This window comes from Tursiops truncatus, chromosome 21 (genome assembly GCF_011762595.2).
Source record: "Tursiops truncatus isolate mTurTru1 chromosome 21, mTurTru1.mat.Y, whole genome shotgun sequence".
NCBI lineage: Eukaryota > Metazoa > Chordata > Mammalia > Artiodactyla > Delphinidae > Tursiops > Tursiops truncatus.
Window position 1 is genome coordinate 20,609,125 of NC_047054.1, and position 13,221 is coordinate 20,622,345.

Genomic DNA, 13,221 nt, shown 5'->3' on the forward strand with positions numbered 1-13,221 from the left:
AAATTTAGCAACTTAAAATAACAATGAATAATCCCACACAGTTGCTGTGGGTCACAAATTCAGGAGCAGCTTAGTTGGATGGTTCTGCTTTAGCATCTGTCCTGAGGTTGCTGTCAAGATTTTTGAAGGCATGACTAGGATCTGAGGATCTGTTTCCAATATGGCTTACTCACTTGGCTGTTGGCTGGAGACTTTGGTTCCTTGCCACGTGAACCACATAGGGGGACTTAAGTGTCCTCATGATATGGCAACTAGCTTATCCCAGTGCAGGCCACACAAAAGAGAGCGCAAGGGGGAAGCTGCAATGCTTTGTATAACATCATGTCAGAAGTCACACTTCACCATACTTTATTAGAGAAAGGAATGAGTCTCCACCTTTTAAAGGAAGGAGAGTCAAAGATTTGTGAACATATATAAAAACCATCACAGTAAACTCTATGGGTGATACCATCTCTATGCAGTAAAGAAATATTACTTCCTAGAACTCATATGGTTTCAGTTTGGCTAAGTTTCTTGCTGACAGACATTTTCAAGAGAAACTCTGACGTTTCAGCACAAATTAAGAATTATTTAATGTTTGGAACTTTAAAGATATGCTAAAACTTTATAACTAAAAAAACTGTGATCTAAAGTGTTTAATTTTCTTGAGGCTACAGAACTAGCTCTGAGTTTTCTATATACCCAATTTAAGTCTTTTGGGGGTTAATTATATGGTAGAATGTTAGCTCTATATGAAATCCAAGGTAATAATCTAAATTCAGTGTAACAGTTTGTGCCCATCAGAGTACGAAAGTTTTACAGGGGGTAAAAATAGATAAAAATACTACGGTCCTTGCCTACGTAGAGCAAAATGCTTCCAAACATTTAAGTATAACAACTAAGACTATAGTATTTGTTTAATTTAGCAACTGACATATGGCTGTTTTTCAAAGGCAAAATGATCAAGGGTATTGTATAGCAGTAGGTACCAGCTAGAAGAGCCAGTAGATATTATCTTAAATATCTTGATTAACAAATTAAAGCATAATAAAAGCAATTTTTATTTATTTTTATTCTGAATTTTGCCCATAATAAGAAAATTTACTATAGTTCTTGAAAAAAATACATGTTCAAAACACTAATGGAAATAAGGCATTTGAATAGAAATATTTTTCAGGCCTACTTCAATAAATCTTTCATTTTCCAGTACTCAAGGTTCTCAGCGTGGAGAATATATGGAAAAGTACTGTTCGTTAACTGAATTTTGACCCAAATAGTAAGGAAAACAGTTGTGGGAATTAAAAGTAGGCCTACCAGAAAATGTAGTACATTTAACTGAATTCCTACAAAAGACACTTAAAAATAGGTCACTCTTTCATCTGGGCCATGTGGATTTGATGTGAATCATTATCAGGAGAGCCTGCAAATAACAGACACTTTAAAGAGTATATTTGTTTCTTACCTAAATAAAGATAGAAATTTCAGAAAACCCTGAGAACTGGATGAATTATGCTCCTGAGTCAGGGCTCATATAATGGTAACTTCCTATAGAAAAGACAGTGGCTCATAGGAAAGAGAAAAAAGGCCTCATTACAGAGGGAACTGTTCTCTTTGTTACCCAAATGCACTGAACTGCTTCACTTTGGAATCACTTTACCATCTCCAGTCCCTTTATTGACTGTTTCCCTGTTGAGTGCATAGATTAATAAATATTCAAAGATGTGTTATTCTTTCCTAGTACTAGATTTTGCATTTTAAGTAATTGGGATGATATCAGTTTTGTGGTTTGGCGATTTCACTGCATTGTAATCCTTAAAAATGGAAAATATGACATTGTTTTCATATTTTAATTTTAAAACATGTTACCAAATATGTTTGTTTGTTAAGTACAGAAAATAGATCATTGGATGAAGTTGGGCACTCAATACAAAGGTTTAGAGTTACCCCAACAGGAGCCTGAGTTCTCAAAGTGAAGAATTGATAGAACAAGTTTTTAACCCATTTCATAGAGAGCAGAAGTCACCAAGAAGCCAAATATTCCAAATGGAGAGATCAGGAAGAGGTTTAAGATAATAAAGCAGCATTTTGTTGATGTTTAGAATAGAAATCATTTGACTTAGTGCCAATTTGATCATTTAAAACCCAAACCAACTTTTTGTCAGCCTTAATAGCAAGTCACAGAATTGAACAATGTTTGGAGGAGGATCCTGAAAGGAGTGGGCTGGGGAAAGCAGACAGTAATGGGGTGGTGTTGACGGCACGATGTTTCGCAAGCATTTTTTGCCACGGGGGAGAATGGGATCTCAGTTATCACGCAGTTACTTTCTAGGGTCAAGTGTCTATACTATGCTTCCTATATTGCTTTCATTTTTGTGGGATGTTTTTATTTTGTTGATGTACTCATAATCACAAACATGTTTATAAACTAAACAACCACTAAACCAGTTACTTTTGACCTTGATGAAAGGTATACCTGTTCTAAGTATAAATCAACCCTTAGGCATCCCTGCTGATTGATGAAATATTCCAGATCTGTAAAAACTAGCACCATTTGAAGTGCTCCTTTGTCAGCACCGGCTTTGGATAGAGCTTCACTTAGTTGTGATTCTTTGGAAGAGAGACATTACATGAGGCTAAACTACAGAGCATTCAACTGTCTCGTGAAATTGTATAAACATTTTGTAATGTGGTCATAAAAATTAAGTGATTTCTCCTTTTATTCCAGGACATAAGCTCTTAGCCAGCAATGTCTGATTGCAAAGGAAGAGGGGGAAGGGGCAGCCTGCCCAGGACTGACATGTAGAAAAGGAAAATGTGCCAGGGCTCACTTTGTGTTAAAGTTCCCTGCTCCTTTCAGATCCACAGCACCTACCTGTTTAGGCATCTCGAGGACGATGAATGGTCAATTACTCCTTTAAGCCCACATTCCAGTTAGGTTTTTTTCTTCCCCAGTAATTAAAAAGAATACCAATATCTTTGGTTTCTAACTTCCTTTTTTTTTTCCCTGTTGCTACCTATGGTGGAAAATATTTACAGAAAAGTCCAAAAGCAGCTGTGTAGTATAGAGGTTAAGAACACAGACAATCTGGGCTAAAGTAGTGCATTCAGTTCTTGGCTTGACCGTTTACAAGTGGTGAGACCTTGGGCAAGTAAGTCGCCTTGTCTCTATATGACTTGGTTTCCTCATATATAAAGTGGAATAGTGACAGTTCTCCCTTTGTAGGATTAGTTATTAATATTATATGAGTTAAAATGTGCCAAGTGCTTAGAAAAGTGCCTGGCACAGAGGATGTGCTGGATAAGGGTCACCTCTTACTATGTGTTGCCTATTCCCTGTGGCATTGAGGCATTTTACTATCATTTTGTCTAACTATTCATGAAATGCTGACCCTCTGATGCCTACTTTCACGTGCCTCTTCTTGACCAGCTTCTCTCTCTGCCTTTCTTTTCTCAACCTCTTTCCCTTCTCTTCGGCTTCTGTCTGCCCTTGTAAATGCAGGTCTCTTAATAGTCCAGATTCAAACATCTCCCCTTCTGTACTCTCCCTTCCTATTTGGCCTTGCCTAGTGCCTTTAATCCAGGCCCTCCCCACCCTGCCTTTTTTTTCCCCGCCTCTATACACAGCCCCCAAAAGATGTGAGCACTCATTCCTTAGTGATATTGGTTAAAAAAGTGCTGCATGTCGTCATTTCATCCGTGTCTTTTCCCTAGAACTCTAAATCATTGCCTTCTCCCACCATCTCCTATCTCCTACTCAGCCTTTGATAAATATTTGTTGGAAACATATTTGGTAAAACATTTAGTTAATGATGATGTCAAATTTTTATCTAACTTCTAAAGTTATGTGTAAATTTCAGTTAGCCGTGCTGTGTCTACAAAGTCTTCACTTTTATGGCTAATGTGCAAGATACACTTAACAAGTTTTCTACAGAAAATTAGTATTGAAGCAATTCAACCGGGACACTAATGATTTCATGCTTGCTATGGATAATTATTCTTGCATCTAAGTTTATAAACAAAAATGTGGCTAATTGTAATATTATTACTTAATCTTATATCTTATAAGCTTTCATGGCCTCTCTGAGTGCATTACTCTCCCCAAATATTATACTCAATGATTCTAACCTTGTCAACATTAGCATAAGTGGAAAATGTGTCAGTGTCACAAATTTCATCTCACAGAAGGCTCAGAATTCACTGACCATTTTGAAATGCAATTTTCTGGGACTAAGTTAGACATTAAAGACACATCAGTGGTTCTTAAGACTTTTTCATTTATTACAATCTGTGCCCTACATAATGCCCCACACAGAGAGAGGGAGACAGGAAGAGAAATGGAATTTTCATGCACATTCATAGAAGAAAGAAAGGAATAGAAGTGTACCAGTCAGGGCTCCAATAAGAAATAGAAGGAACACTTAAAATAGGATTATATGGGGAAGGATTAGTTACAAAGGAACTATTTACAAAGGTGTGCAGAAGGAGAAACACAAGGGTTAGTGCTGTAACCTGTGGGGCTTTGTCCTAGCTGAGCCGTCACCACCTCAAGGCCCCAAAGAGAAGTAAACAGTTAACAGAACCCAGAGGGAAAAAGTCTGCAAAGTCAGCTGCTTGAGAAGAGCAATGACCTTGGGTAAAAGGACACAACGAGTTCAAGGCAACTATGCCATGTAGGATCCAGGGGAATAAATACTCCTTCCCCCTTTGAAGAGGTTCTGGAACCAATTCCCAATGAGGGAGAGGGTTTCCTCCACACCACCAGGCAATTCTCCAGACACCTCCTGGGTGTCCTACCATTCAACTCAATCCTGACACTATCCACCTGGAGATCGCATCAGATCCCTCATGTTAAGGGCTCAGTCACACAGACTACACCCCCCTCCCCATTTCAGTTGCCAGTTGCAAGCCCAGGTTATCACCTGTGCTTCAGACCAACAGGCTATAGATCAGAGGCTCCTATGACCCCCTCCTTGGGTTGAATTAAACTGATAGAGTGGCTTACAGAACTCAGAGAAACATTTTACTTACTTTGTTTGTTGTAAAAGGATGTAACTCAGGGACAGCCAGATGGAAGAGTTGCAAACGGCTAGGTATGGGGAAAGGACGAGGAGCTTCTATGCCCTCTCCAAGTGCACCAGTCTCCCCAAATCTCCAAGTGTCCATCAACCCAGAAGCTCTCCAAGCACTGTCCATTTGGGTTTTCATGGAGGTTCCTTACATAGCCATGATTGATTAAATCATTGACCACTGGCGATTGAACTCAATCCCCAGCCCCCTCCCCTCCCAAGAGGCTGGTTGGCTTCGCTGGCAGCCAGCCCCTATCCTGGGTGGGGTCAAAGAGCCACCTCATTAACGTAACAAAAGACACTTTTATCACTCTCCTAACTGAGGATATTCCAAGGGTTTTAAGAGCTCTGTGCTAGGAATGAGATGGAAGATCAAAAAGATGTATTTCTGGGCTTCCCTAGTGGCGCAGTGGTTGGGAGTCTGCCTGCCGATGCAGGGGACGCGGGTTCGTGCCCTGGTCCTAGAAGATCCCACATGCTGCGGAGCGGCTGGGCCCGTGAGCCATGGCCGCTGAGCCTGCGCGTCCAGAGCCTGTGCTCCGCAACGGGAGAGGCCACGGCAGTGAGAGGCCCGCGTACAGGGAAAAAAAAAAAAAAGATGTATTTCTTATTATAAATGACAATATCACAGCCTTATATCCCCTACTGGGGCTCCCCATAGGCCAACCTACCCTGAAGCCAGAGACATGGGATGCTGTTGATGGAGTCCATGCAAAGTGTTCCCATATAATTTATCATCCAAACTGGGACACTTTTGAGAGTTAAAGGAGTTGTTAAAATTGTAACTACTGCAAAAAAAAAGAAAGTTGCTACCCAACAATTACATAACTGTTGTAGATTTTTATACCATTCAATAAATGACGAATACAGCTGTAGCAGGAAAGCCTCTACTACTCTATACATTCTGTGACGAAACTGCTCCACCTCTGCCTCCCTGCATATTTAATATATGCATGTGTCACATATACCTAACCCACAATTCCCTCCTACCCCATCAGACTCTGTGTATCCTGCAGGCTGCAGATGGCACCAGAGCACAGCTAGCTGGTGCACCAAGGATGGGTAGGGCATCTGAAATCAGGAGTCAGCTGTCCCAAGCCACTTGGGTCTGAGTGCATTTTGTTAAACCAGTGAGCAACCTATGTGCTGTTCTTGAAAGGGAGTTGTTTGTTAGATTATATCTGGGAAGGGTCAGGGAAAGAGTCAGTTTATCCCTAGTTGTCTTTAGAATATAACCATATATTAAAGTAAGAACTTTGTTCTCTGCGCATGAATCTCACACACTGTCACAGACGAGACCGTAGAAGTCATAAGGACAAACCCACTCTGACGTACATTAAAACAATTATTCATAATTTTATGTCATCAAAAAATGAACATTCCAGGGCTTCCCTGGTGGCGCAGTGGTTGAGAGTCCGCCTGCTGATGCAGGGGACGCGGGTTCGTGCCCCGATCCGGGAGGATCCCACATGCTGCGGAGCAGCTGGGCCCGTGAGCCACGGCCGCTGAGCCTGCGCGTCCGGAGCCTGTGCTCCGCAATAGGAGAGGCCACAGCAGTGAGAGGCCCGCGTTCCGCAAAAAACAAACAAACAAAAAAAATGAACATTCCAAAACTAAACATACTCTTACAGCAGTTGTACTCTTTGGTATTTATACAATGAAGTTGAAAGCTTATGTTCATACAAAAACTTGCACATAGATGTTTATAGGAGCTTTATTCATAATTAATTGCCAGAACCTAGAAGCAACCAAGATGTCCTTCAGCACACATTGAAATATCATCCAGTGCCAAGAACAAATGAGCTACCAAGCCGTGAAAAGACATGGAGGAACCTTTAACTGCGTATTACTAAGTGAGAAAAGCCAATCTGAAAAGGCTACATTCCATATGATTCCTAACATATGACATTCTGGAAAAGGCAAAACTATGGGGACAGTAAAAACACCTGTGGTCACCAAGAGTTAGGGAGGAGAGAGGGATGAATAGAGCACAGCGGATTTTTAGAGCGATGAAACTGTTCTGTATGATACTATAATGGTAGGTACGTGTCCTTATACATTTGTCCAAACCTGTAGAGTAGACCACACCAAAAGTGAACCCCGAATATAAACTATGGACTTGGAGTGCTAATAATGTGATGGTGTAGATTCATCAGTTGTAACAGATGTACCACTCTGCTGGGGGCTGTTGCTAATAGCGAGGCGCTGCATGTGTGGGGCAGAGGATTTAAGTGAAAACTCTGTACCTTCCTCTCAGTTTTGTTGTAAACCTAAAACTGCTCTAAAAATAAAGTCTATGTTTTCAGTGAAAGAACGATGACTGTCAAAGCTGGAGAAAGACTTCGTAAACCAAAACAGATGATATCAGATTGCCAATCAGACACAGCTTCTCAATGAACTTCTTTGTTCAGATAAAAGCAAACAGAAATCATTGACTGGTTAACAATATCACAGACTGGAGTGATTTCAAAAGAGTCTTTAAATAGACATGGAAACAAACCCATTTTCCAGTGTACCTTCTTTTCTTTAATGTCTTTCATGTGTTCCCCAAAAATGTGACTCCCCAACCTCTTCCTGTTGTCCATTGTGCCCCAATGGGCTCTTGTGCTCTCATCTGAGACCGAGGCCATTCCATCACTGAGGGACATTCATTGTGCCCCAATGGGCTCTTGTGCTCTCATCTGAGACCGAGGCCATTCCATCACTGAGGGACATTCATTGTGCCCCAATGGGCTCTTGTGCTCTCATCTGAGACCGAGGCCGTTCCATCACTGAGGGGCATTTGCCTGCAATTTCTAAGGATGTAATTAACCATTTTGAAATTTACTGTAAAATATTTTTGTGGGAATAAAAGTGAATGTTTCCAAGGGAAAGGAATAATTTACTGTCACTGATTCTTCCCATTTTTAAAAAGGCAAATAGAGGAAATTCCTATAGAACAAAACAGAATATTCCAGACACTTCTGCATGAGCATCTCTAATATTTGAAAACATGCAGAACAAGCACTACCTATAAAGAGAGAAAGCACAAAATAAGTGGTAGCATTTTTTCCCTACATGGAAACTACAAGTAGAATCTTTCAGCCTGTCCATTATTTGAAGGGGTTGACTTTCAAAGGGCCTTTTTTTTGGACGTGCTGCGTGGTTTGTGGGACCAGCCAGATAGAATCCCGTGCCCCCTGCAGTGGAAGCACAGAGTCTTAACCACTGGACCGCTGGGGAATTCCCTCAAAGGGCCTTCTTAATGGTAGTAGTCTATCATCCCGATTATAAAACACTAAGAAGAAAATAATTTATATAGGTGATATATAAACACATTTATATAATATATATTATATATATTAATTTATATTAAATAATTTATATGACATAACATATTAATAAAACTAACATGTTAAAGAGGAAAAATCCTACTCTATTTTCACCTGAAATCATGAAGATGAAATTGAATCAATTAGAATGTTTCAATTGTCATTATACGAAAATGGATTCAGATACGACACCCATTACTTATGTTACCATTTATGTTAGCAGCTTCTGTGTAGTTGGTGTAAATTCCTAAAAGGTATCCAGCTGAGGTCCTTCTGTAAGTGCAGAAAGCCATTCTAGCAACAGACCAAATGAATCAACATATGTCTACAACATTTCCGCAGGGCACGTCAAAATGAGCATTTCCCCAGCCACATTTCATGTCTAAAAACATAAACAGACACACACACAGTCCAGGCTCCCACACACAGCTTTAAAAGACCTCATTTAGAGAAAGCAAATTGTTTCCTCCCCTTTTACTAAAAAGTTTCTCTTTAATGGCTTTTTAAAAATTCAATTGTAAAATACCTTAACAAATCAACATAAATGAAAATCTTTGCATGTGGAGAACTACAGGAGGGTCAGTACAGCCATAGGAAAAGTTGTTATCCTATCATTTGAATATCACAGAGAAAAATAACAAAAGACCATGAATAATTTTCTTCTCTCATTTGGAAGTTATTAGTAGACTTCCCTTTGTTCCATTGAGAAATGAGAGAAGAAAATATGAAGTTACAGCGAACCCATATGGCCAGCAGGAAAATCCTCTTTAATTGCTTTATTGCCAGAAATGTTAAATCACTTCCTGAGGATACAGTTCAAATGAAACATATGGCAGCTATTAACAAAAACCCCTAATGAATTCAAAAATATGCTTTTTATGGGAGCTTTCTCATAAGCAAGTCATACATTTTATTTAAACTATATATACAAATACACACTTGGCATTTTAATCCCACAAAGGTTTGATGAACACCTACTCTGTACCAGATGACACAGGCAACTTGCATGAAATGTTTTTTCCCCAAACCCAGGAACAGATATTAGACAATGAAACCTCAGGACATGATCTCAGATCTAGCCATGCCACTTCTCAGGAGTCAAAGACAAAAAGAAATCTCCTCACTAGCACTTCCTCCCCATGGGTTCAATGTCCAGGAAAACCATTCCATTTCCACCCAGGTAGTCCTAATTACCTACTATCTTCCTATACCTATTAATGTCACACCAATGAGGGTGCTAATCACTGTCATTCAGCAACTTCTGCATGGAACTATTCTCATGTATCTTCGTCAATTGGATTATGAATTCCACAAAGAAGAAAACTTTGCTTACAGCTTTTGTACATAGAATAACGTGAGGCATCTAATTAAGAATCAACCAATAGCTTTAATTAATTGAAAACCTAGTGTCAGCATTTTTTTAAGTTAATGCCTTTCAACACTGGGAAATTTCACAAATCTAATCAATGTATTCATAAACCATTTTCTAAAGAGACAATTCTCCCTCAAATTCAAAGATAAATCAGCTGAGGGATATCCAGCTGTTAATACTATGTGGTTTTACTTTAAAAGAGAAGTTATTAAATCTTGGGTACATTAAACTTTGACTTTTCTTTCTCCACATAATAATATGGCCATTGAAGTTATTTAATGGAAGTGAGCTTTGGTAGCTTAAAGATTCATGCAGAACATGGGGTAAGCTTCTAAAGTAACTGGCATTGTCTACATGACGTATTGGTTTTGGCTATATGGAGGCTAAAATATTTTTGTTTGTAGGGTAGCTCATTGATTAACATCTTTATTAAATATTTACTTATCCATGCTTGGTTACACATTTTGTAATCAAGTAGAATAAAATATGGAAAAGGCCTGTCACTGGTCAACTTGTGATTTGGTGTAAGACATTCAATTTGCCTAAAATGCCTTAGCTATAAGAAGAGAGAGCTTACTTAGAGAATTTCTAAATGTCTCATACAGATACTCCTGCACAAATATTTTGTAATCTAAGTCAATGTCTTCTCATAGGACCTCTCCAAACCTTTCTCCTCCTTCATTTCAAAATATTCTGATTAGTATTTTGAAATTAGTGTTAGTGATCTCAGAGGTCAGCATGCCAGTTGTTGTGTCTTGGCTTCCATTCCATTACTGTGACCTTGCAAAAGTTACTCTATTTTTTAAGACTTCACAGAGTTGGTCTAAGGATTGAGTGAGTTTATGCAGGTAAGAGCTTAAAACTGTACTTTGTACATTCTGAGACCCTAGTAAGTGTTAGCTCTTCATACACTGAGGGACTTTCTCCATGAACGTCCTTTAATTACCTATCACCAACCTTTACAGTCTAGTCAATGAAAGGGTTTCTGTTTTGTTGTTTATTTGCTTAAAACAAAAGAGAAAATTTAATTTAAAAGCCCTGATCTCCAGTCAGGGGGCAAATCTAGGGGTTAGGCTTAAAATATAATATATAGTATGGATTTAATTCCATTTTTAGACTTTTCCCCAAATATAGACATAAAAAGTAATCAAACATCACTAAAACTGTAGGAAGACTTTCTTGTCAAGGGAGTATAGAATCAGAGAAGTTCTTGAAACAAAGGAAAAATCCGATGATCCTGCTATAAATGAAAGGATGCTGAGGAAGATGCTTACAGCCTATACAGTCCCTCTGATGCCCTGGTCTCTGGACATGGTTCTCCACTCTGCCATTTAATAACCTAATATTCTCTTCATGGCTGCATCTTTGCCAGGACACAGAGTCAGTGTTCACACCCAGAGAACAAAAAGTGAACAACTAAATGTAGATCAAGATTAAGTCAAAATATGCTTTCACTATAGATCAATCTTGCCAAAAAAAAAAACCCTCTATTTTTTTATCTGTAGAAAGATTTTTTCCCTTATTTGAAAAATTACTTCAATCTCCAAATCCTGTAAATTCCAAAGGTGAGGATCTCAAAAATAATCAATATCTCACAAAGATATAGGTGTCTTGATCTTTGATATTTCCAGAAATGAAGATTGATATTATCATTTCCTTAGGCTGATCTACAACAGAGGTGCACCTGAGCCTTCCTCTCTCTCTCTCTCTCTCTCTCTCTCTCTCTCTCTCTCTCTCACACACACACACACACACACACACACACACACACACGTGTGTGCACACACACACATTTGCAACAAAATTAATTACCCATTTGAGCCTAGTTTTCTTACTTCAACTCTGAAGACTTTGTCCCCTAAATAAGGGGAGAGAGACATGCTTGTAGACATCTTATGTGGTCAGTGGCTGTGGAGTAGAAGGCGTCAAATCCCAGTGGATTTATAAAAGGCTTCCAATAACAGTTAATACACTCATGTTAGCTGTATTTTATACATAAGTAACTGAGGTGAATGGCAACCAAAAGCTCACTTCCTTAGTTTGTTTTAGGATATTGACAAGGAGTAGAACTATACTGTTCTACTTTAAAGTCTGTTAAAGACCTCTCATTCTGAACTCTATTTTCTAAATAATAGGGATAGATAATAGATACTGGGAATTGAACTTCTAAACCTCTCATATCGGTAATTTGGTCTATTGGCCCAGTGCCCATAGTAACAAATAGTAAGAGCAGCTCCCTTTTCCCAGGGACCTCATGTGCTTTACAGAAGCTACTACGTTTAGTCTTTCAGCAGCCCTGTGAAGTAGAGGTGTTTATCCCCCTTTTATAAGGGAGGAATCTGAACCTCGAGGGGACAGAGCAGAGACTTGAAAGCCCAGACACTAACCAAACAATTTACTTTTTCTGCCTCCCCAAATAGGACAAAGAAATCGAACCACAAAAATTCAACCCCAATTCGAACGTGGTTTTAGTCTCATTTACTGCCAGTATCTTTTAAGGGTAAGATGGGTCTGTCTTCAGAGAGGAAAACAATTACATGACTGATTTAGCATTAGCATAACTGGCTGTAGTGACTTTACCAATAGTTCCACAACTCTTTTTTTTTTTTCTTTTCAGCTTTATTGAGGTGTAGTTGTCAAATAAAATTGTAAGATATTTAAAGTGTACATTGTAGTGATTTGATATATGTATACATCGTGAAAGGATTCCCCCTTTAGTTAACTAACACATCCATCACCTCATATACTTTTTGTGGGGGTGGGAATATTTAAGTTCTTCTCTCTTAACAAATATCAGTTATATAGTACAATGTTATCAACTGTAATCACAATGCTTTCATTAGTTCATCAGATCTTATTCATCACGCAGCTGAAAGTTTATACCCTTCTACTAATTCTTCCCTATTTCCACCAGCCCCTGGCAACCACTTTTCTACTCTCTCATACTATCAGTTGCACACTTTTTTTTTTTTAAAGAATCCACATATTAAAAATACCATGTTGTATTTGTCTTTCTCTGTCAGGCTCATTTCACTTAGCATAATGCCTTCAAGGTACATGTTATTGCAAATGGTACGATTTCCTTCTTATTCATTTTTGAATAATATACCGTTACACACACACACACACACACACACACACACACACACACACACACACACACACCCCACATCTTCTTTACCCATTTATCCATTGATGGACACTGAGGCTGTTACCATATCTTGGCCATTCTGAATAATGTTGCAATGAATATGGGAGTGCAGATACCTCTTTGATATCCTCTTTTCATTTTCTAATAAATTAATTCATTTATTTATTTTTGGTTGCCTTCGGTCTGTTGCTGCACGTAGGCTTTCTCTAGTTGCGGCGAGTGGGAGCTACTCTTCGTTGTGCATGGGCTTCTTATTGCAGTGACTTCTCTTGTGGTGGAGCACGGGCTCTGGGCACGAGGGCTTTAGTAGTTATGGCACGGGCTCAGTAGTTGTGGCTCGAG

The 13,221-nt window shown here is 39.0% G+C and overlaps 1 protein-coding gene across 5 annotated transcripts in view; it reads left to right on the forward strand.

Moving 5' to 3' along the window:
- Positions 1-13,221, forward strand: part of DLC1 (DLC1 Rho GTPase activating protein) — a 402,792-nt gene that overhangs the window by 180,649 nt on the left and 208,922 nt on the right. The gene's annotated exons all lie outside the window — the stretch shown is intronic.